General features: G+C 41.1%; 2 long non-coding RNA genes across 3 annotated transcripts; both read right to left on the bottom strand.

Moving 5' to 3' along the window:
- Positions 1 to 1,988: 1,988 nt before the first annotated feature.
- LOC131225212 (uncharacterized) lies at positions 1,989 to 7,584 on the bottom strand. Of its 2 annotated transcripts, XR_009161250.1 has the most exons (8): positions 7,303 to 7,584; positions 6,769 to 6,896; positions 6,485 to 6,560; positions 6,211 to 6,337; positions 5,950 to 6,091; positions 3,178 to 3,227; positions 2,520 to 2,649; positions 1,989 to 2,041 (listed from the first exon to the last, which is right to left on the bottom strand). It is a non-coding gene; the product is annotated as an uncharacterized LOC131225212 (long non-coding RNA). The 2 variants fall into 2 exon arrangements; XR_009161249.1 differs by lacking the exon at positions 1,989 to 2,041 and having other exon boundaries at positions 2,339 to 2,649.
- A 586-nt stretch (positions 7,585 to 8,170) lies between these two features.
- On the bottom strand, positions 8,171 to 9,513 carry LOC131225160 (uncharacterized). The gene is made up of 2 exons (XR_009161218.1): positions 9,282 to 9,513; positions 8,171 to 8,669 (listed from the first exon to the last, which is right to left on the bottom strand). It is a non-coding gene; the product is annotated as an uncharacterized LOC131225160 (long non-coding RNA).
- Positions 9,514 to 19,793: the final 10,280 nt, after the last annotated feature.

Here is a 19,793-nt window from a genome sequence, read left to right on the forward strand (position 1 = left end):
ACAAGGAGGATTTCCTTAGCATAAATCTAATTCGAAAGAGCATACCCAAGATCATAACACAGTAATCTTAGAAAGTAACCATAGGAACGCATTGCAAAATCCACTAAGAATTTAAACTTTACAGGTACATAAGGCTCATAAGGAAATACATAGGGTAAGAAAGGAAGAGAAAAGTCTACAAGGGATCCTCAGCAGGCTCCAAATCCAATGCTCCATCGCTATTGAGCCGACCTATGATCATCTACATGCATCAATCGTGCATAAGCTTATAGAAAGCTTAGAGGGCGGTGAAGGTGTGTGACAATGGTGCTCAGAAGAAATAAGAGAATACAGAGGGAACCATGAATGACACCAATGTCACTAGCCGTGCCGAGGCTAAGCTATGAATGCAGTAAGACGTACCAAGGCTATACAATGTAATACATGAGTACCGGACGACATACCAAGGCAATGCAACATAAGCTTATGCAGCCAATGCAAATACAATGCGAAGTAATGTCAGTCCTCATATCCAATCCACATATCAAGTAGGGTTCCATCATAAGGAATCCACCGGGGTCAAGTACACTGTTGGATGACTGTCGTTCTCAAGACCCACACAGTCAAATGAGCGTAAGAAACCTCACTACTCACCTATGGACAGCCAATCACCAGCGAGGCTCGACGGTAGCGGACCCATTTATAAGCTGGTCAAACTCAGCCTAGCTATGCCCCCTCACTCTGGCGGGTAAGGCCAAACCCCATCTCAACCGACCTCATAATAATGGAAGTCACGGCCTAACGGTATAAGGCACTCGGGCGTTCATAATTTCCACTCGGTCTCAGCGTTGAAGCGCCTCCTTGGTACCGTGAAGGTTTAGGGGCTTTCACCCAGGGATATCTTATGCACCTTAAATGCTCAAGTATCACTTTCGGTGTTCACATACAACCATCCACAATATACCAGTGAAGAGTACGGCCCTGATATCACAAGGGCGAATATCCACATGCTATGCAATGTCAGATGCATGAATCACACAGTCATCCATGCATTAATCCCAAGCATCCATCGTGCTAAGAGGCACTACCAAAAAATAGGGCAACGCTGACGGATAAAAACCGTCGGCAATTACCTTCCCCGACAGCTTTTAGCTGTCGCAAGGTCCATCAGTAAAGGGCACATCCACGTTGCTCCACGACAGCTAAAAACTGCCCGCGTTTTCGGCGGTTAAAAACCGTCGGCATTGTCGGCAATTAAAATCCATTGGCACTCGGTTGGCGCTCTCGGCAGCTAAAATCCATCAGTGTCCTCGGCGGCTAAAAACCATCGACGATTCTCATTAATTAAAAAAAATAAGAATTTGGATGATATATTTGATTTTGATTTCTTCCTTTTCATGTAGACTTTTCCTTCTCAAATAAGTTGGTTCATTAGAGCTTTCGAGAAATTGGTATTTCTAGTTATGGATGTGTATTAATCAACGCACACATCCAAAACCCATTTTTCCAAAGCTCTGAACAAACCAACCTATTTGAGAAGGTAAGTCTACACAATAGAAAAGGAAGAAATCAAAATCAAATATATCATCCGAATTCCAAATATTTGGATTGGATATATGCTTTAAAAAAAAGAGACTACGTATCATTTAAGTCTCTTTGTTTTTTTTGCTACTTGACCTGTGGAGGTTTTCTTGAAGTCCTTGACTTTAAATCTCTAGATTAGCAGTCCACATTCAACTATTCAGATTTGGGTTGCATTTGCACGTGATTACGTTGAAGACAAACAATCACATGATTATGCACATTAGAATAGAGATAATGCAAAAAGATAAGACATACAGTAATGAAATTGATGAAATGAAAAGGAAAAAGATCCCCTAGTAAGATGAAATACGAAAACAACCCAACCTGCAGAAATTGGCGACTATATCCATAATATGCAAGCCTTATATGTGAATGACAAATTGTGAGACCTAATAACCAACACAAAAAATTTATTAGGATAGGAAGATTTGCTCACAAGAAGACCAACATTGTTTTATTGTGTAAAAGAGCACTAAAACTGTAAAAAGAAAAACAAGAACCAGCCAATAATCTTCAATGCATTATGAAATCCAGCTCATAGATAAGAGCACTAAAACTGTAAAAGAGCACTAAAACAAGAACCAACCAATAATCTTCAATGAAAAGGATTGAAAATTCAGGATTTTCTGCATCCTTTTCTCTTGAATTTTAAAAGAGGCCCTTTTGAGGATTTAAAATCCAGGATTTAAAAGAGTCCTCATGATTTGGCTGGTTCAGGTTGCATGTAAGAATCTCCATATATACATTTATGCCATGTGGATGTGGATGGGTCGTGCCATGGAGGATGATGACGATTTCTGTATTTTGATTGCAGCAAACGATTTCTGTATGAACAACTACCCCTTATTTTCAAAAATGACCTACTAGTGTAAATAAATAAAACAAGAGTCCAAAAATTCACCCAAATAGGTAAGATGTCACTGAAGCGTATAGGAAAATCGAGAAAGAGAATTTACCTGGATGACAACAATGTTATGCCTCTTACTATCATCTTTTCACCCAAACAGATGCGGTGACAAACATAGCCCGACAAGGGGCCCACTTCAAGCAAGCCGCCACAACAACAAAGGTGTTCCAGGATGCCACCTGTGAAAGAAATCAAATAGCAACACCACAACCATTGACATCAGCATGAGCACCAATGTAGTTTAAAACAAGTTAGGTACTTGTAACAGCATCAACATAGTTTAAAACAAATCGGACCACACCAATCAATATTGTGGTGACCCAGATTTTTGTGAAAGAGAGAGAGAGAGAGAGAGAGAGAGAAAGAGAGAGAGAGAGAGAGAGAGAGAGAGGTATGATAATCCAGACAGTCCATATTGCTGACCCAAAAATCACTCAGCAAACTTTGGAAGCCAACTTATCTGATTTTTCCCATCAAATTAGCAGAACTTACCATCTTTCTTTTAACCATCCATTTCGTAACCATGATCAGATGGTTAGGATTGCTTGATTGGTTGGATTTCAAGCTATGATTGAACCATAATTCATCCAATAATTTGGACGGCCTGGATTGCCATTCATGCACCATGCATGCCACATCTAAGGAGGATGCCACCGCCATTTTAAAGCTAGTGGTTAACTGCCACCAGAGTTGTATTTGAAGAATACCTCATTGCATCTGCTGATGCTCCATGCATGCAAGGTTCCATCTCCAGAGCCTGCAACAGACGCAGACACTAGACTCAGTGCTGGTACTTTCAACAAAAGGACTTCCAACATTGAAATAAGTTTTCACAGTAAAACTGTTACTCTCTACAGCTAAGATAACTGAGCTGCTGATAGAAAAGAAAAACAAAGATAAACTACAGTAAATAAACTGAGGGGTTTGTTGGAATTACTGGGGGGTATCTTTAGAAAGCTAAGGGGTAGTTCTTTAATTTTCGGATTTAGAGGAAAAACAGTGGCACTGGACAAAAATACATTTGATGTACGACAATAGAGCCAGATTCCTTGCCAGTTTAGCACCACTTTGAAAATGGTGGTGACTCATCCTCCTCATGTGTTGCACTGATGTACAGCTGTCCAGGCCATCCAAATTGTGGGTCTTATTGTGCATGGAGCATATCTCTAAAATGACACTAATAAATCAATCAAAACCATTTCAAATCAACGGCTATCAAATGGATTATTAAAGTAGAATAGTGAGTGGCCCAAATTTGAAGGGAAAAATCAGATGATTAATATTATCTTCTTAGTGCAAAATTTCAGGGATGATCCATCAGCAGTTGGGTCGGGGATTTGGACAGACTGGATTGCCTTACAACCATGCTACGGGCCCGAGAAAGAGAAAATAGAAATTAAAGAAACGATGCTCATAATAGAGCTCTAAACTTTTCACCTGCATCTGTCAATGCATATATAGGATAAAGGTCTACAACCTGATTGCTATCAACACCGCTAGGCATCTAGGCAGCATTATTTTTCTACAAAAAAGTAGATCAATGAAAAACATATATACCCAAGAGCATGGCATCCACCATTAAAAACAGTATGAGAAATTAGACCCATTAAAAACAGTTTTTAGAGATCCTTGTGCTAATAAAGTTCCCTGTCAAACAAGAAAAGACCATCCACAAGAAAATATATATATTGAAGAGACATGTCTTTCGTATGCTATCAAATGAAACTAATATAAAAAAATAAATGAAATTTGCTTGAAGATTTTGAGACAAAAATTACATTTTTTTCTGCTGCAGCAAGACAAGTTACATAAGAGTGTTGGCAGAGTGTATTGGTGCATGTCCCATTAGACAAATGATAGGAAAATATATTCTGGAGCTTTGGGGACCTCAAACTTCCTCAACTTCTCAATCAGCCATTCTTTTCTTTTAGCCTAAGATAGGAACATAAAGGAAAGTTTGGTGGGGATTAGTACTCAATTAAAGGAAAGTTTAGTGGAGAAGATTCAAAGAAATGTGTTAAACAATAATACTAATCAAAAAAATGAAAATAAGAAATTGCATAAGTAATAAAGAAGTCAAAGTAAAAGAAGTTGCAAATGTAAGAATATCACAGAACTTGAACTGTAAGCTTCAGATGACAAGTTAACCAAAATGAAATGTGCTAAACAATTAGAAAGAAAAAAGAAAAAAGAAAAACATCCTTATATGAGCCGCATACAGGATTGTTGGGTGCACAGAAATAGACAAGCATCAACGCAGTAAAATTTAAAGAAGTGAAGTCCCCTGTTACATAGGAAAAACCAAAAATGAGCAGATCCAATCACAGCAGCTTTATCAGTGGTATTGAATCAGCCCTGCCATGATGTATATATTGTATATCAACATCTTCCATCATTTTTTCAGATCATTTTAGAGCATTATCCCAAAAAATGAAGCAGATCCAAACATCTCATTCACCAATCCAAAAAAAAGGAAGCAGATCCAAATATCTGGTGAACCATATTGGAGGAACAGTAGTTGTTGAATCTCAACTGCTGCAAAATTTTTGTGGGCTACAAAAGTTTTTGATGAAGCTGATATTTGTTTTTCCCTTCGTCCAGGTCATTGTGTCCTGATCAACAGGTTTGATGGCAAATAAACTCACAGCAGGTATTACGTTGAGCCCTACAAAATTTTTAATGGTGGGAATTCAATCAGCACTGTGGTCCACTTGAGATTTGGACGTACTTTTTTCTCCCCTCAAAAGGAGCAGAATTATGGATGGATAGCTTGGATATACAATACATGCATCAACGTGGGCTCCACAGCAGGACCACTCTATATTAGGTGAGACCCGGGCGCACCTAATCCGGAAATGTTTTAACCAACCACAAAGTATGTTGGGTAGTCAATCACCCTTGTTTCCTATAGTATGGTCCACCCAAGTGTATAAAAAATATACCTTACGGTATGCTTATAGAACATAGACCACTAGCCAGTACCATCAATGCAATCCAAATCTACCTTGATGTTTATATGGCATCCAAACGGTTTATAAGGTCATTCCCACTGTGATGAAGTGAAAATACTAAAAAATTATAAAACTTTTTAGCCACACGAATGTTTCAAACAGTGGTCACTGAATCCCTACTGTTTCCTCCCGTGCGGCCCACTTGAGTTTTGGATCCACCTCATTTTTAGTCTCACAACCTAAAATGATCTCTCAAAATGGACGCACCATGTGAATTTCTCATAAACATCATGGTGGGCCCCACTTAGCATCCAAGAGAAGGAACTTCCTGCTAGGCATGGGCAGGAAATCCGCGTCAATTATATAAAAAATTATAAATAGGTGCAGGAAAGCAGATGGATGCAGCATAAGATAACCACCACCAAAAAAAAAAAAAAAGATTGACAACGGAATGCATTCCTATTCTTAGAACTGCAGATTGACATTAAAATGAAAACTAAAAAAGAAAGAAAAATAAACCATTCTTACCTTTTATACAAAGATTGTTGATAACTGCCAGATTATGGGAAAACAGATTACTGGTGAAAACTGAAAGCATCCATTACTACCTTACAAGATCTCGGCTTTACAACACCCATAGCTCAGATTTAGCTTGGTGTGGCATCTTGTGCTGTTAAAGACGAGCAGTACAGCTGAAATTACAAATCTGAACTAAGATTGGAAAAGAAAATAGCATTAAAAAATGAATGGTCTGATAACTGGAAATTGCAAGGGAAAGTAGAAACCAACTGCTCAGAATAAATCCCTGGAGAAGGCTCTGGGCTCTCTCAGCCTGCTCAGAACTACCGGATATTTGGACCACCTTTTCAGTTAGCTCAGGTCTATCTTCCATGAGGCTGACAGTAGCCCCTGACATCTGTTTACATTAAATATCAATACCATAACTTCAGCGACCAGGTTACAAAATCAAGTAGGAAAATATCCGGACTCCATCCATTCTTAAGGATTCTAATATTTCAACTCTGTAATTGTTAAAATAAAATAATTTAATAAAAAAAATTACTCTACATGCAATGTTACGTTGCTGATCTGAGCAAGCTTGCTTCCTGATCTCATGATGAGGCTGGGAACAGTATGCTCTGGTGATAACTAGTGGAAATAGCACAGAAGAAGAAGAAGCCTTCAAGTTAGTTCATCCATCAAACACAAGGAAACAACAACTAGCATTTGTAGTCTATGGCCTAGTTGGCATATGTAAAAACTTCATCAATTCAGCATTTCAACTACAAAAAAATAAATAAATTAAATTAAATTAAATTAAATTAAAAATCAGCAAATATCCAATACCATTATAAAAGAACCTCCAAAATCAACTAGTACACACACAAGGAGCAATGAATCTAATATCCGGTTGTCATCGGAGCAATGAATCTGAAAATCAAACCATTGTGCTAGCAGATGAATCCCATCAACACCTGGAATTTACACAGTAAAAAATATTGGTGATACATGCATTAATCAAACTGTACTCAACTTGATGTGCAGTTGGGTCAGGTTGAGTAGAGGGATCAACCTGACCATTAGCAGTTAATCTCCAACGACAAAAGGGTTCTTATATTTTTATTGAATTATAACTAGAGATGGCGATTGAAGCTATTAGCTAGGCAGGAAAGCCTCTACTTCCTACACATGCAGCAAACTCTCAGGGCCATGGACAGAGCGATTCTTGGTTGAAGCATTTCTTCAAACATGTAGGAGGCCATGGACAGCGGCAGATATGGCTGCCACTGCCATGGTTGCTACCCAATTTCTGACCCTTAAAAGAGCAAATGAGAGAGAGAGAGATATATATATATATATAGAGAGAGAGAGAGAGAGTACCTTTCACTTCGTGTGCTCTGATTTCTTCTATTCTATTCAGCTATTGGAGGGAGATCGATCAATGGCTGCTTCGAAGAGAACATACCATAATGTTTATGAGTACCTCTCCGTCTCTCTCTTGAAGCAAAAAAGAAGAAGAAAAAAAAAAACTCTTTTATGTTTTTTCAATCCATCTTCCATTTTCTTCTTAACAAGAAAATCCATATTTACTAATATTCCCATTTTTCTAATTTTCAAAAGAATGAGTTCGGACTCCGAGATCATCGGCTCCAGCACTCGTACTTTCAGGCCAAACCCTAACCAAGAAGGACTCCAAAATTACCAAGTACCCCAAGTCCAAGTCCGTCGGCTTTGCCTGGTTTTTTGGTAGTGGTCATTCACCTGTCCTTTTTCTGTTGGATTTGGATTGTGTTTAAGGCAATTTGGGGCCCCTTCAATGGTGTATCCACCAGATTAATGATGTGGATCACCAAACATGCATAAGGTGTATTCAGCGGCATGTGGGGAAGATGATAAGCATTTCCCATTTGTCATCTTATTTTTTCACTCCTATTAGACAATTCCAACCAAATGATAATATTGTGGCCATTAAAGTGATGGCAGTGACGACAACAAATCAAGTAAATAATCTACAAATAATAATAACAATAAGTTGTCCATTTTGAAGTACAAATTGACCCAAATAACATGCCTACCATTTTCAAAGAAATAAGAGGTCATTTTAATCCAATGAATGCATACTGGAGACTGCCGCTTGCACATTGAAAACATTTTTAAAATTTTAAAAGAATAAGAACAATAACATGTTCTTCATGTAGAAAAATCCAATAAATGAATGCCAAACCATCTCACAGTACTTAAATGAGAGCAGAGATAATAACCAACAGGTAAATATATCAACAATCCATGCATTTATAACCATGTTTCTAGTGCATGTTTATATCATGACCAAATTCAACTGCCTCAATGTTTTCGGGGGTACTAAAAAAAATCCAAGTAGGAATTTATCCATAACCCGCCTATGTCAATAGCACCATACATGTTCTAAAGTAAAATGCCCAAACTAGCCAGCCCATACCTGAGTACTGAAGACCCAACACAACTCTCTAGACACTAAAACCCACCAACCTACAGTGTCTTTGATATCAGCACCAACTTCCAGCTTCTAAAGTTACTTTCTACATGTTCCAGCCTTTCGCTTCCCAGATTGCACCCAACAGACATGATGAAACCAGGAGAGAGAGAGAGAGAGAGAGAGAGAGAGAGAGAGAGGCATACCTACCTGCTAAGAACCAAGGTGCTAATTGGCTCTTGGAGAAGGGGAGCTGCTGCTGCGGCTGTTGCTGGTGCTTCTTCCTCTTGCAGGCCTACACAACAAAGCTAAAAAGGAGTAAAAACTACAGAAAACCAAAGGAAGCAGGTGTTATTTGGGGCATAGAAAAAATGCTAGTGTTCCATAACAACAAAAAACATTTGGTCTGAGCAAATGAACTGAACATACGAGGCTTGCCTTTGGATGATAAAATGACCCATATGATGGGCCACATGGCTTATGGGTGATCCCCCACAAAAAGCACATGACTACAATCAAATAAATGTAAACATCAGATTGGGCCCCATTACTTATTAACCATCAGTTGTAGTTGCACATTCATCAGGTAGCGAAGATCGTTTGACAAGAGAGAGAGAGATTCATGCCGTGATAGTGTGCACCACACCAAAAGCTCCAGTTACCAAAATTTGGCCCCACACATACCATTACAGGATTAAACCAAAAACATCTCCGTTGATTACGCAGCATGTTTCTTTTGGTTCTTAAGAAGTGATTTTTCATGAAGCCTTTAGAGAATCCAAGGCAATGAGAACCCAAAGGCACAACAATTTCAAAATTTTACAAAAGATTGTGTGGTTCAAGTTGGATAGGATAGGTGGATAATTCAGATGTTTGCAAAGAAACCAAATGAAGAACAATAGACTACCTTCTCGGGCTACGGCTTCTAGAAATCTTCCATACTCCCTGTGGCACAAAATTTGAGTTAGAACATCACCCTTTTCAAGAACATAGGGGTGAGATCCAATCATCCATCAGGCTGGTACGACCATGCAATTTTTGAGGAATGGAGAGAAGATAAATGCAACTTTTGAGGAATGGAGTCGAACATCTTCCGTACTGAAGAAGAAGAAGAAGAATTATTACTGGTCCTCAATTTGGTTTAAATGTCTTCATAAGTGATCTGTTGAGTAGTAGTGATGTGAAGGCAATAAGTATGCCTCTCACCTCTAAAACCAATGCTTTGCGACTCCAAACAAAGGCACCCTGTAAAGCAGCACAACAAAAGTAAATAGTTGTTATTAAAACCAGCATTGAATATAAGGCAGGCATGCTGCAGGTAATGGACAATGTAGTTACATGAGTAAAAGATAAATGACTTCATACACATACATGACATGCAACATCTCTGACAAAATCGGAGATAGAGTAACAATCATTCAATGGAAATAAAGATTCTCCCCTTGCGGATGCCTACCTTTATTTATTCCCATTTCTCACATTGTTTATACTTTTGTATAACTACTACAAAAAATACCGTAAACAAAGATGTTTCTTGCTTTCATTTCTGCATTCATTTGTCAGTTAACTACAATCAAGCCATTTAAATGTCTTGAACTGAAAGAACATGCAGAGGGTCAACAGTCTTTTTTTACAAGTCAGACAAGTCTTAGTCAGTCACTGTGATCCTTGAGTGTTGGTCCTAGAAATATGGTTCTTTCCCCAGCCTTAATTGCAGCTACTAACAAAAGGAAAGGAACAACAAAATATTACATTTGACTCATGTTCTTCTAGTACACTAGTAAAATATCAAATCTCCTCCTTACATGTCCACAAGCACTCATGCATTGAATGCATGAAAAGCTCATTAGTTCTAGACCATATCATTCTTAGAAAGGGTCTAGCCAAAGTTACCTGCCACTTGTCCAAATGCCTAATCAGGAGCAAGTCTCTATAGTGAAGGCATGAAAAACTGAATTTGATAAGAAACTTTTTACACCCAAATCGAGTCATCTCATTGTAACTAACTTCAGGTCTTCCAAGATGCGTTCCAGCCTGTAATATCAATTGATGAATGCAAGTACATGTAACTCGGATACTAGGAACTACATAAGTGGCTTACATAGGGTTGAAAGATCTTCTGATTACTGGACACTTACAATCCTAAGATAACTTATTTTATGCTTGCCTCTCCAACTTCCTGCTGCTTCTGGTAACCAGGGAATTCTATGCTTCAATATTAAGCTTTAAATACATAGGAAAACCACACAAGTTAACACTGCAAGATACATGCTTTTAGCAAGTAAAGGTGCATTTCTCATCATATCACCATCATCATCAGACTTCAGAGCTTTGCCATAGTTATTTCAAGTCAGCTTTTTTGTGATTCCATGTCCTAGTTATCTAAGGAAAACCGTGGAAAGGAAAAGGTTACCTTTTCTTGAAGTGGAAAAGGAAATGGCCCTTCATAGAGAAATCTGAGGAAATATGAGGAAAAGGAAATCAATTTCCTCAGTCCTCTGTCTTTTGCAAAGAAGGGAAACCATCACGTCTGAGGATATTAATTTCATTTCTTTGGTTACATTTTTATCTCCACCAATCCAAACAGGCCACAATAACCTCTAACCCAATCAGAGGCTGCCCCTGCAATCAGACGGAAGATTTTTAATTTTGTTTAACTTATATTATGATTCCGCCGGGGGGGGGGGGGGGAATAGATTAATCACGTGAGGTGCAAATATGGACATTTTTATAGGTATGAAAATAGACTGATAGATGAATCTAGCTGCTGAAAACAGATGACCAGAAAAGAAAGTGGGAAGGTGATGGTTTTGAAAGCCAACACAACTAATACAGAGAAGTATACGTACTGCCCCATGTGCAGCATGCTGCTGACAAAAATCCGAAGTCACAACCCAAATTTTTGGGCACCTATGTTCCTTCAAAGCCACAACCTGAGTGCATGTATGGAACAGATAGCAACCAACCAATAATCAGAAAAATGGGAAAAGAAACCACACAGAATCAAAAATACATCTTACAGATGTTAACTAATTCAGTTCCCATTGAAGGCTTGGAAAGAAAAGAATATAGGTGTATTTACTATTGATAGAGTACAAAACTGTGTACGTGCAGAGCTCCATACCGAAAAAATTAAAAAAAACAAAACAAAACAAAACCAAAAACCAGACCACCCGCAAGACGCAGATCAGATTTTTCCACCATGTATGACATGTATGCAATTTCTAAGTGCCTGTGTATCATCCATCACACTCTGCAAGATATTTTAGACATGATGAAACCAGGAGAGAGAGAGAGAGAGAGAGAGTAGCATACTGCTGCGGCTGTTGCTAGTGCTTCTACTCTTGCAAGCCTTCTCGGACTTTGGCGTGTTCCAGCAAGGAGGGCAACGACCGAGAGATCCGCGTCTTCAACAAGCAATGGAAATGGAAGCCATATCAAGAGAGGCCAAAGTGGAAAAGGGAAATCGAGAGACGTTGGAGAGACAGAGAGAGAGACTTTCGGGATTTGGGGATGGGGCGAGGGAAGAAGGCTTTGGGAGGGAAATGGCGCGAGCGATTTGGGAAAGTGCCGCTCGATATCCCGAATCCTCTTCTAAATCAGATAACTTTTCAAATCCGAAATAGTGTACCTTTACCTTTGTTTATAACAAAAGGATCTGTTAACAGTCGTACATGCAAGAGGGACCGATTTATGGACGGTTAAGATTTTATTATATAAGAAAATTATAAATATTAAACACTTAGATTTTATTATATAAGAAAATTATAAATATTAAACACCTAAAACTAGAAAGATTATTTGAATGGTCTGGATAACTCTACATTATTGCCACTATTTCATGAACAAGTCACCACTATTTAACATCTTGTACAAAACTCACAAGCTTTTACAACAGAAATAAATGGTAAACCTATCTTTGGAAAGGGGAGGGCTCTATAGGCCTCACCATGATGTATATTTTTCATCCACACTATCCATCCATTTCCCAAGATTATTCTGGGGTTGATCCCCAAATATGAGTCCTAAATAAGTCTCGTCCAAACCACAAAATGAGAAACATCTGGACTGTTAGACGTCCACCATTCAAAACTGAACTTACGGTGACAGATTAGTGACCTTCGCCGACGGATTTTAGCCGTAGCTAAAGCACCCCAAGTCCGTCGGCTTTGTCCCTTTTTTTGGTAGTGAGGGGAATACTCCGTCCCTCAGGGAATACCAACATATCTTACACAGTGGCATAACCATGGCCAATCACACCTCAACTACGCATGCATATGATGTGTATGGGAGTGAGCCATGAATATGAATATGGGTACCGATGAAGATAACTCTTTATCTACCCAAAAAGGGTCTAAGTACTTATTTAGGGCTAATAAATAAGTCCCAAAAAGCATAGAAGATGGGCCTAATAAAAACTCCAACTACATGGGCCCAAAGAGGGAAAATCAGGCCCAAAGCCCAAATCCCAAGGGCCATAAAATCCAAGCATTTAGATGGACTTAATGGGTAGCCCATGCACACAATTACATGGCCCAAAAACACATTTAAGTTAGGTGAAATGGGCCTCACTACATCAGCCCAATAATTGGCAATTTAAGTGGGTATTCAAGGGCCCAAATTCACCTTTTTCCTCAGCCCATAAGTCCAGGAAATGGTGGAAGGTCAGCTTAACATATGGTTGGCTAAGGTGGGACATTCCAGCCCAAACTGGGCCCACTAGAAAGTCTCAAAATCTGGTATAAGTTTGGGTCCCACAAGTGGTCATCAATGGGTGGCCCAATCATACATCAATTGAGCCCAAAAATTATTCCAAGAAAATAGGTGAGCAATAAGTACCAAATCTCTCAACGTGGTGGGCCCCCAATTCCAATAAAAATTTAGCCATACATTGCATAATTAATGCCAAATGGCTGGACTTTCAGTCCACTTAATATTTTGGGCCTGCTGAAGCCCAAAAACTAGTCAAAATAGGTGGGAATCAATCCCATAGGGGCTGGTAATGATCAAAAGGGGCCCCACCAGATGGAAGAAGGGCATTTACCACTCAGTACCAAGTAGGCTTGCTACTAGAATGCAGGCCCAGCAGCAGCCCAAGCGTGGGCGTCCCAAGGGTGGGACGGCCCAAGGCCATGGACGGCCTGGCCACATACATCAAAGGTGGGGCTCCACACGTCCAAGGTGGGCCCCACATGGAACGTCCACTCAGGGTGGACCCAACCTACACGGGGGCCACATCCAAAGGGGAGGACGATGTGGATGAAAACATACACCATGGTGGGCCTAGCTAAGGACGGCCAGCCATGCTGGACGTCTAGTATGGTTCGCTGGTCTAACTAGTTGGCCTCACCACCATGGCCTCTGTGGCACTCTAAAACATTACAAGGTGGGCCCCATAAACATGCATAAAAGCCCCAATGGGCTGGGCCCAATAAGTTCCACAATTACAAAGAAGATAGCAAGGTAGAAACAAAAATTCTGCAACATACATGTTAATGTCCTGATTTTGGGCTCTCCAATGGAGTGGGTCCAGGGCCTCTAAAATTCCTGAACTTGAGGGCCAAAGTCCCTCATCGTGTCTACAACAAGGTGGAACCTAGAAAGGTGGCCCACCATCAAAGAAAAAAATTTTAAATTAAGCTTTACAACAGTCTATATTGCTGGACTATACAGCAGAAATCTGGTTGATCACCCATGTTGGCCCACTCATTTGGAGGCTCAAAAGGGGGTCGGTTGGGGCTAAAATTTAGTAGGCTTATAGGTAGGATATATACCTTCAAGAATCATGTATTGGATGGTATCAATCTCCCCATCAAATGACCAAAAATCAGTCCCTAAGATGGCCCAAAAATCTGTCCAGACAGTTCTGGACAGCAACATATGTCTGATAAAAATAAATTATAAACATTATTTAAATGGAGATTTAACCCTAGAAAATCATGGTGTGGTCCACCCAAGTGGGCCCCACAAACATCCAAGCCATCACACCATCCAAAACATCCTTGCATGCACCCCTTTTTGGTGCATTTATGGGTCACACGTCTAAGGGATGGACTGTCCAAAAATGTCCTCCCACTTGGGACATTTGGATCTTGTTGGTCCACAAGGTGGGCCACACACTCATGATCAAAGACTTATTAGCAAGAAAAGAAGAAGATCGGCCACCAGGGAAGGGTCTTTGCCTCATTGAGGCCCTTCCCCTCATCACACAAGTAACACTATCCATTTTACATTATACATACAAAATCTATATGATCAAAGGCTATTAACTTGGGATCTATGGTGGAGATCCAATCTCCACCAAGGATCAAGGATCTAGATGACCCAAGGATCCCTAATCTAAGAAAGGAAAGATCATGAAGGGATCCATGGAGAATGGTCCCTTGCATGCATATGCATGTAATGTAGGATAGGCTACAAGCCATATCCATGGAGTCTTGGGGCCACCATCATCACTTGATGGGTTTTACAAGCTCCATCAATGGAAGAAGAATGAAGACCAAGAAGAGTGAAAGGAAATCTAAAATTTAGACATACAAACATCCACTTAGAAAATCAACTCCAAGGCTACACCACAATGCTCTAGAAGCTCCAAGGATCAAGGATCTAAGGTTGAGATTGGTTAAAGAAGGGTGGATTAGGAGCTGTTTGGGAGATGAGAGGGCTAGAAATGGAGGGGAGGTGGGACGTTTGGAGGGTTGCAAGAGGGAGAGTAGAGGGAGAGGTAGACAAAAATAAGAAAAAAGAGAGAGGGAGAGAGTTGTAGAGAGGTCATGATGACTCTCTCTCTCCTTAGTTAGAGAAAACTATGATATCCTGCGATGATAATAACAAAATGGCTAGGCTAGGTAGGTCTTTGGGTGGTAGGTTAATAGGTCTTTTAGCAACCCTATACAAGGGGTAACATCATCACCCACATGCACCTAGGAAAACGTGTGGGGTGGGGTCCACCACCACACATCAAAGGCCCAAATTGAACATTGCCCATAACTCATGATGTACACGTCGGATTCACGTATGGGACGTGGCATTGGAACTGCGACGCTGATACGGACAAGATAGCATAGGTTTCAAGTCGATCCGAGTTGGGTCAACGTGACCGAACTCAAGGATGACCGTAAACACTAACTGTAGGTCGTGGGTCATCGGGATTCGACCGGTAGGACCGCAGGACCTAAAGGAATGGCGTGCACACTTGGGTTAGGGTCTTACAACTCTCCCCACCAACAAAGAAATTTGGTCCTCGAAATTTACCAAATCCAGGACAAAAAGGAATGTAGAAACACCATCATATATAACAATCAGCAATTATAAGAGAAGACAATACATAGAATTAAACAACAGTTAAGCATCAAATTGATGGGGATAACGCTCTCTAATCTCGGCCTCGCATTCCCAAGACACCTCAGCCTCCGAATGATGACTCCATTGCACCTTTACGAGGGAAATGACCTTGGTCCTGAGAAGCTGCTCCTTTCGATCAAGAATACGAATCGACTGCTTGATCTAGGAAGTATCCTCACGGACCTCAAGGGGCTGTCAATCAATTACTGGAATGATTTTCGACCCACACTTCAATATAGATACATGGAACACATTGTGAATCCTAGAAAACTCTAAAGGTGAGACAAGCTTGTGGGCCACAACGCCCACGCGCTTGGTAATCTTGAAAGGTCCAATGAATCTTGGGGCAAGCTTGCCCTTCGATCCATATCGAACCACGCCCTTCATAGGCAAGACCTTGAGATATACCATGTCCCCAACTGCAAACTCGAGGGGTCGACGCCGACGATCAGCAAAACTCCTCTATCGGCTTTAAGCTGTGTGCATCCTCTGCCTGATAATATCCACAATCTCTGATGTCTGCTGCACAAGCTCGGGACCTAAGAGACGACGTTCTCTGACCTCGGTCCAACAGCTAGGATGTAAGACCCGTATCCTAGACCGTACCATTCCATAGGCTTCTGCAGTCCTCCCGGTCAAATTATGGCAACCTGCGACCTATAATCGATATTTGCACGCAACCCTGAGTTGCGTCCTGTCAATCTAAGTCGACTCGACCCGAGGCTTATACCTTTACGACCGCGCCATCGTCACGGTTCTAACACCGTGACTCACGCATGGAGGCAATACTCGGGCCAGAAGATATGGACCTGTGTTCATTTTCAGAAAAACGCTGTGAGTTACGAATTTTGAGAGAATCTCTACAACCCATCATATCGATCAATCAATCACAAGTCAAGTACACCATCCATACCCCATGCTACCTTACCCCTCATAGGTCAACTCTCTCTCTCTCTCTCCACCCATCCCTCTTTCACTCAAAATTCAACTCAACCCATACCCATCTCTTACACACCCATCCCTTATCATCCCTTATCATCCATCACTTCTCTCTCCCTCATTTCTCAAACAACATCCCAAGCAACAAGAAAATCCAATGTCCAAGCTATCCAAGCAACCCAAGTGTGGCCCACTTCTCTACCACCCACTCTCTCATCCCCACCATCAAAACTTCATCATCCTTCATCAAGATCGAAGCTAAGGAGCCTACGAGTCCAAGGAGCTAAAGAAGAAGGCCGATAGGTGGGTGATCTATCGTTGATTTCCATTTGAGGGCCCACTTATATTTGGGACCATTTTGATGTATGTGTAGTAATCTAAAGGGGCCCATAGTGGCGAGGTCCCTCCATCTCATCACGTCTCTCTCTCTCTCTCTCTCTCTCTCTCTCTCTCTCTCTCTCTCTCTCTATTTTCGTATTGCAGCCCACCTTGATAAATGGACTGAATCAACATCGTGGATAGTGGAAATCCCGTCGTGATACATGTACATTGTATCCACACCATCCATGGGATCATGGACGGTGGGGCCTGCTGCATGTGTAGTAGTCTACACCATCCAGTCCACTGGACACTGGACTACACAGCAGCAACAAAAATAATAATAAATAAAATATATTAATATATTGTTGTGAGCCCCACGTGGTACTCGTCCACTGTTGAAACGAATTGGCTGGTGTACCTCACACCAGCAAGTAGCTGGTGTAAATGACGTTAGCAAGGTTTGGTGGTTGCCACCGTGATGTAAGGGTCTCATCCACACCGTCCAGCACTCTGGACGGGTGGGACCTACCTTGATGTATTTAATCTATATCTACACCGTCCATAGGGATGGTGCTGTTTGAACCACACCGTGATGTGAGGGTATAACCCCATTGTCCTTCCATTGCTGGGTTGGGACCCACCCCACACGTGCTGCATGTGCGAGATGGGGCCCACCCTAATGTATGAATTATATCAGCACCGTTCAATGGATGGGCTGTGTGGGGCCGACCGTGTGTATATGCCTTACATCTGCACCGTCCAGTAATCTGGACGGTGGAAACCCACCTTAAATGTATGTGCTCCATCTGCACCGTCCATCTGGACGGTGCCATGTATGGCCCCACCATAATGAAGTGTTGCATCTGCACCGTCCATACAATGGCCCACCTTCATGTTTGTGTTTTATCACCGTCCACCCTGCATGTGGTCTGGACGCTGGACAAATTTTAAAACAAAAAGGAAAGGAAATAATAAAATAATAATAATATTGTAGTATTATATATATATATTATATGTATGTGGTGGGCCCCATGTGGGACCCACCTACTGGATGGACCGGCCGGGGTACCACAGACCAGCTATATGGCTGTGTATTGATGTCAGTAGGCCCCTGGGACCCACTGACATGATGTACACACTGTCCATTTAGACGAACTATGAGGACCCCACCGTGATGTAGGTGAGGTATATCCATACCGTCCAGCCATTTGGCAAGGTCATCTTAAGGCTTGAGATAGAAAAATGAAGTAGATCTGATGATTAGGTGGACCACACTGCAAACAATAGTGTAGAGTGAACGTCCACCATTGAAACCTTTTTTTGGGGTCACAGAAGTTTGGATCAATATGAAATTTATTTTCCTCATAATCCACATCTTTGTGACCTTATGTTCAGGTTGGACGAAAAATGAAATGGTGGGCCTCGCGAACTTAAACGGTGAAAATCGTTATCTCCATTGCTATTTGTGGTATGGTCCAGTTAAACTTTTGATATGATTGGGTAATGCTCTAAAGTGATCTTTAAAAATAGATGAATGGTGTAGATATAATATAGTGTATGGGTCCCACCTTGATGTGATGTGTATTGGGCCCATAAGAGAGGCCCATTGTGATGTATTCGGGGCCTATGGGTTGTGGCCCATTGTGATGTGTTTGAGTCCCATGTCATGTGGCCCGTTGTGATGTATTTGAGGCCCATGCATGTGGCTCGTTGTGATATATTTGAGGCCTAGGCATGTGGCCCGTTGTGATGTATTTGAGGCCCGGGTATGTGGCCCGTTGTAATGTATTTTTGGCCCATCTGATAAGGCCCATTGTGATGTACTTGTGGCCCGTATGGTGAGGCCCGATATGGTATATGTGTGGCCTCGAGTGAGGCCCAATGCGATGAATGTGCAGACCGATGTAATGTGTGATTTAACTGTAATGTATGCAATGATGTTTATCTGAGCCACTGTTTGGGAGTGATGTTGGTTAAATGTCCACATTGATGGGCAATGATGGTTAGATGTCCATATTATGACCTTCCCTTAACCCCATTGTGAGGCTCATTCTCATTATGAATAGGCTATTTAAGCCCATCCTTGATATAAGGAGATTATACCATCATCCTTATTATACCATCATCTTATAACATGCTTACATTTCCCCAAGGCATCTAACCACAAACCATAAGCAGTAAAGCCCAAGGCCCAACATCAAAACCATGTGTACATAAAGTCTTTAAAAGGCATAAAAGATGGGCTCAATACAAACTCCAACCACATGGGCCCAAAGAGGGAAAATCAGACCCAAAGCCCAAGTTCCAAGGGCCATAAAATCCAAGCATTTAGATGAACTTAATGGGTAGCCCATGTACATAATTACATGGCCCAAAAACACATTTAAATTGGGTGAAATGGGCCCCACTACATCAGCCCGATAATTAGCAATTTAAGTGGGTATTCAAGGGCCCAAATTCACCTTTTTCCTCAGCCCATAAGTCCAGTAAATAGTGGAAGGTTAGCCCAACATATGGTTGGCCAAGGTGGGACACTCCAGCCCAATCTAGGTCCATTAGAAAGTCCCAAAATCTGGTATAAGTTTGGGTTCCACAAGTGGTCATCAATGGGTGGCCCAATCATGCATCAATTGAGCCCAAAAATTATTCCAAAAAATAGGACAGCAATAAGTACCCAAATCCCTTAATGTGGTGGGCCCCCAATTTCAATAAAAATTCAGCCATACATTATATACTTAATGCCAAATGGCTGGACTTTCAGTCCACTTAATATTTTGGGCCTGCTGAAGCCCAAAAACTAGTCAAAATAGGTGGG

This window comes from Magnolia sinica, chromosome 14 (genome assembly GCF_029962835.1).
Source record: "Magnolia sinica isolate HGM2019 chromosome 14, MsV1, whole genome shotgun sequence".
Taxonomy (NCBI): Eukaryota; Viridiplantae; Streptophyta; class Magnoliopsida; order Magnoliales; family Magnoliaceae; genus Magnolia; species Magnolia sinica.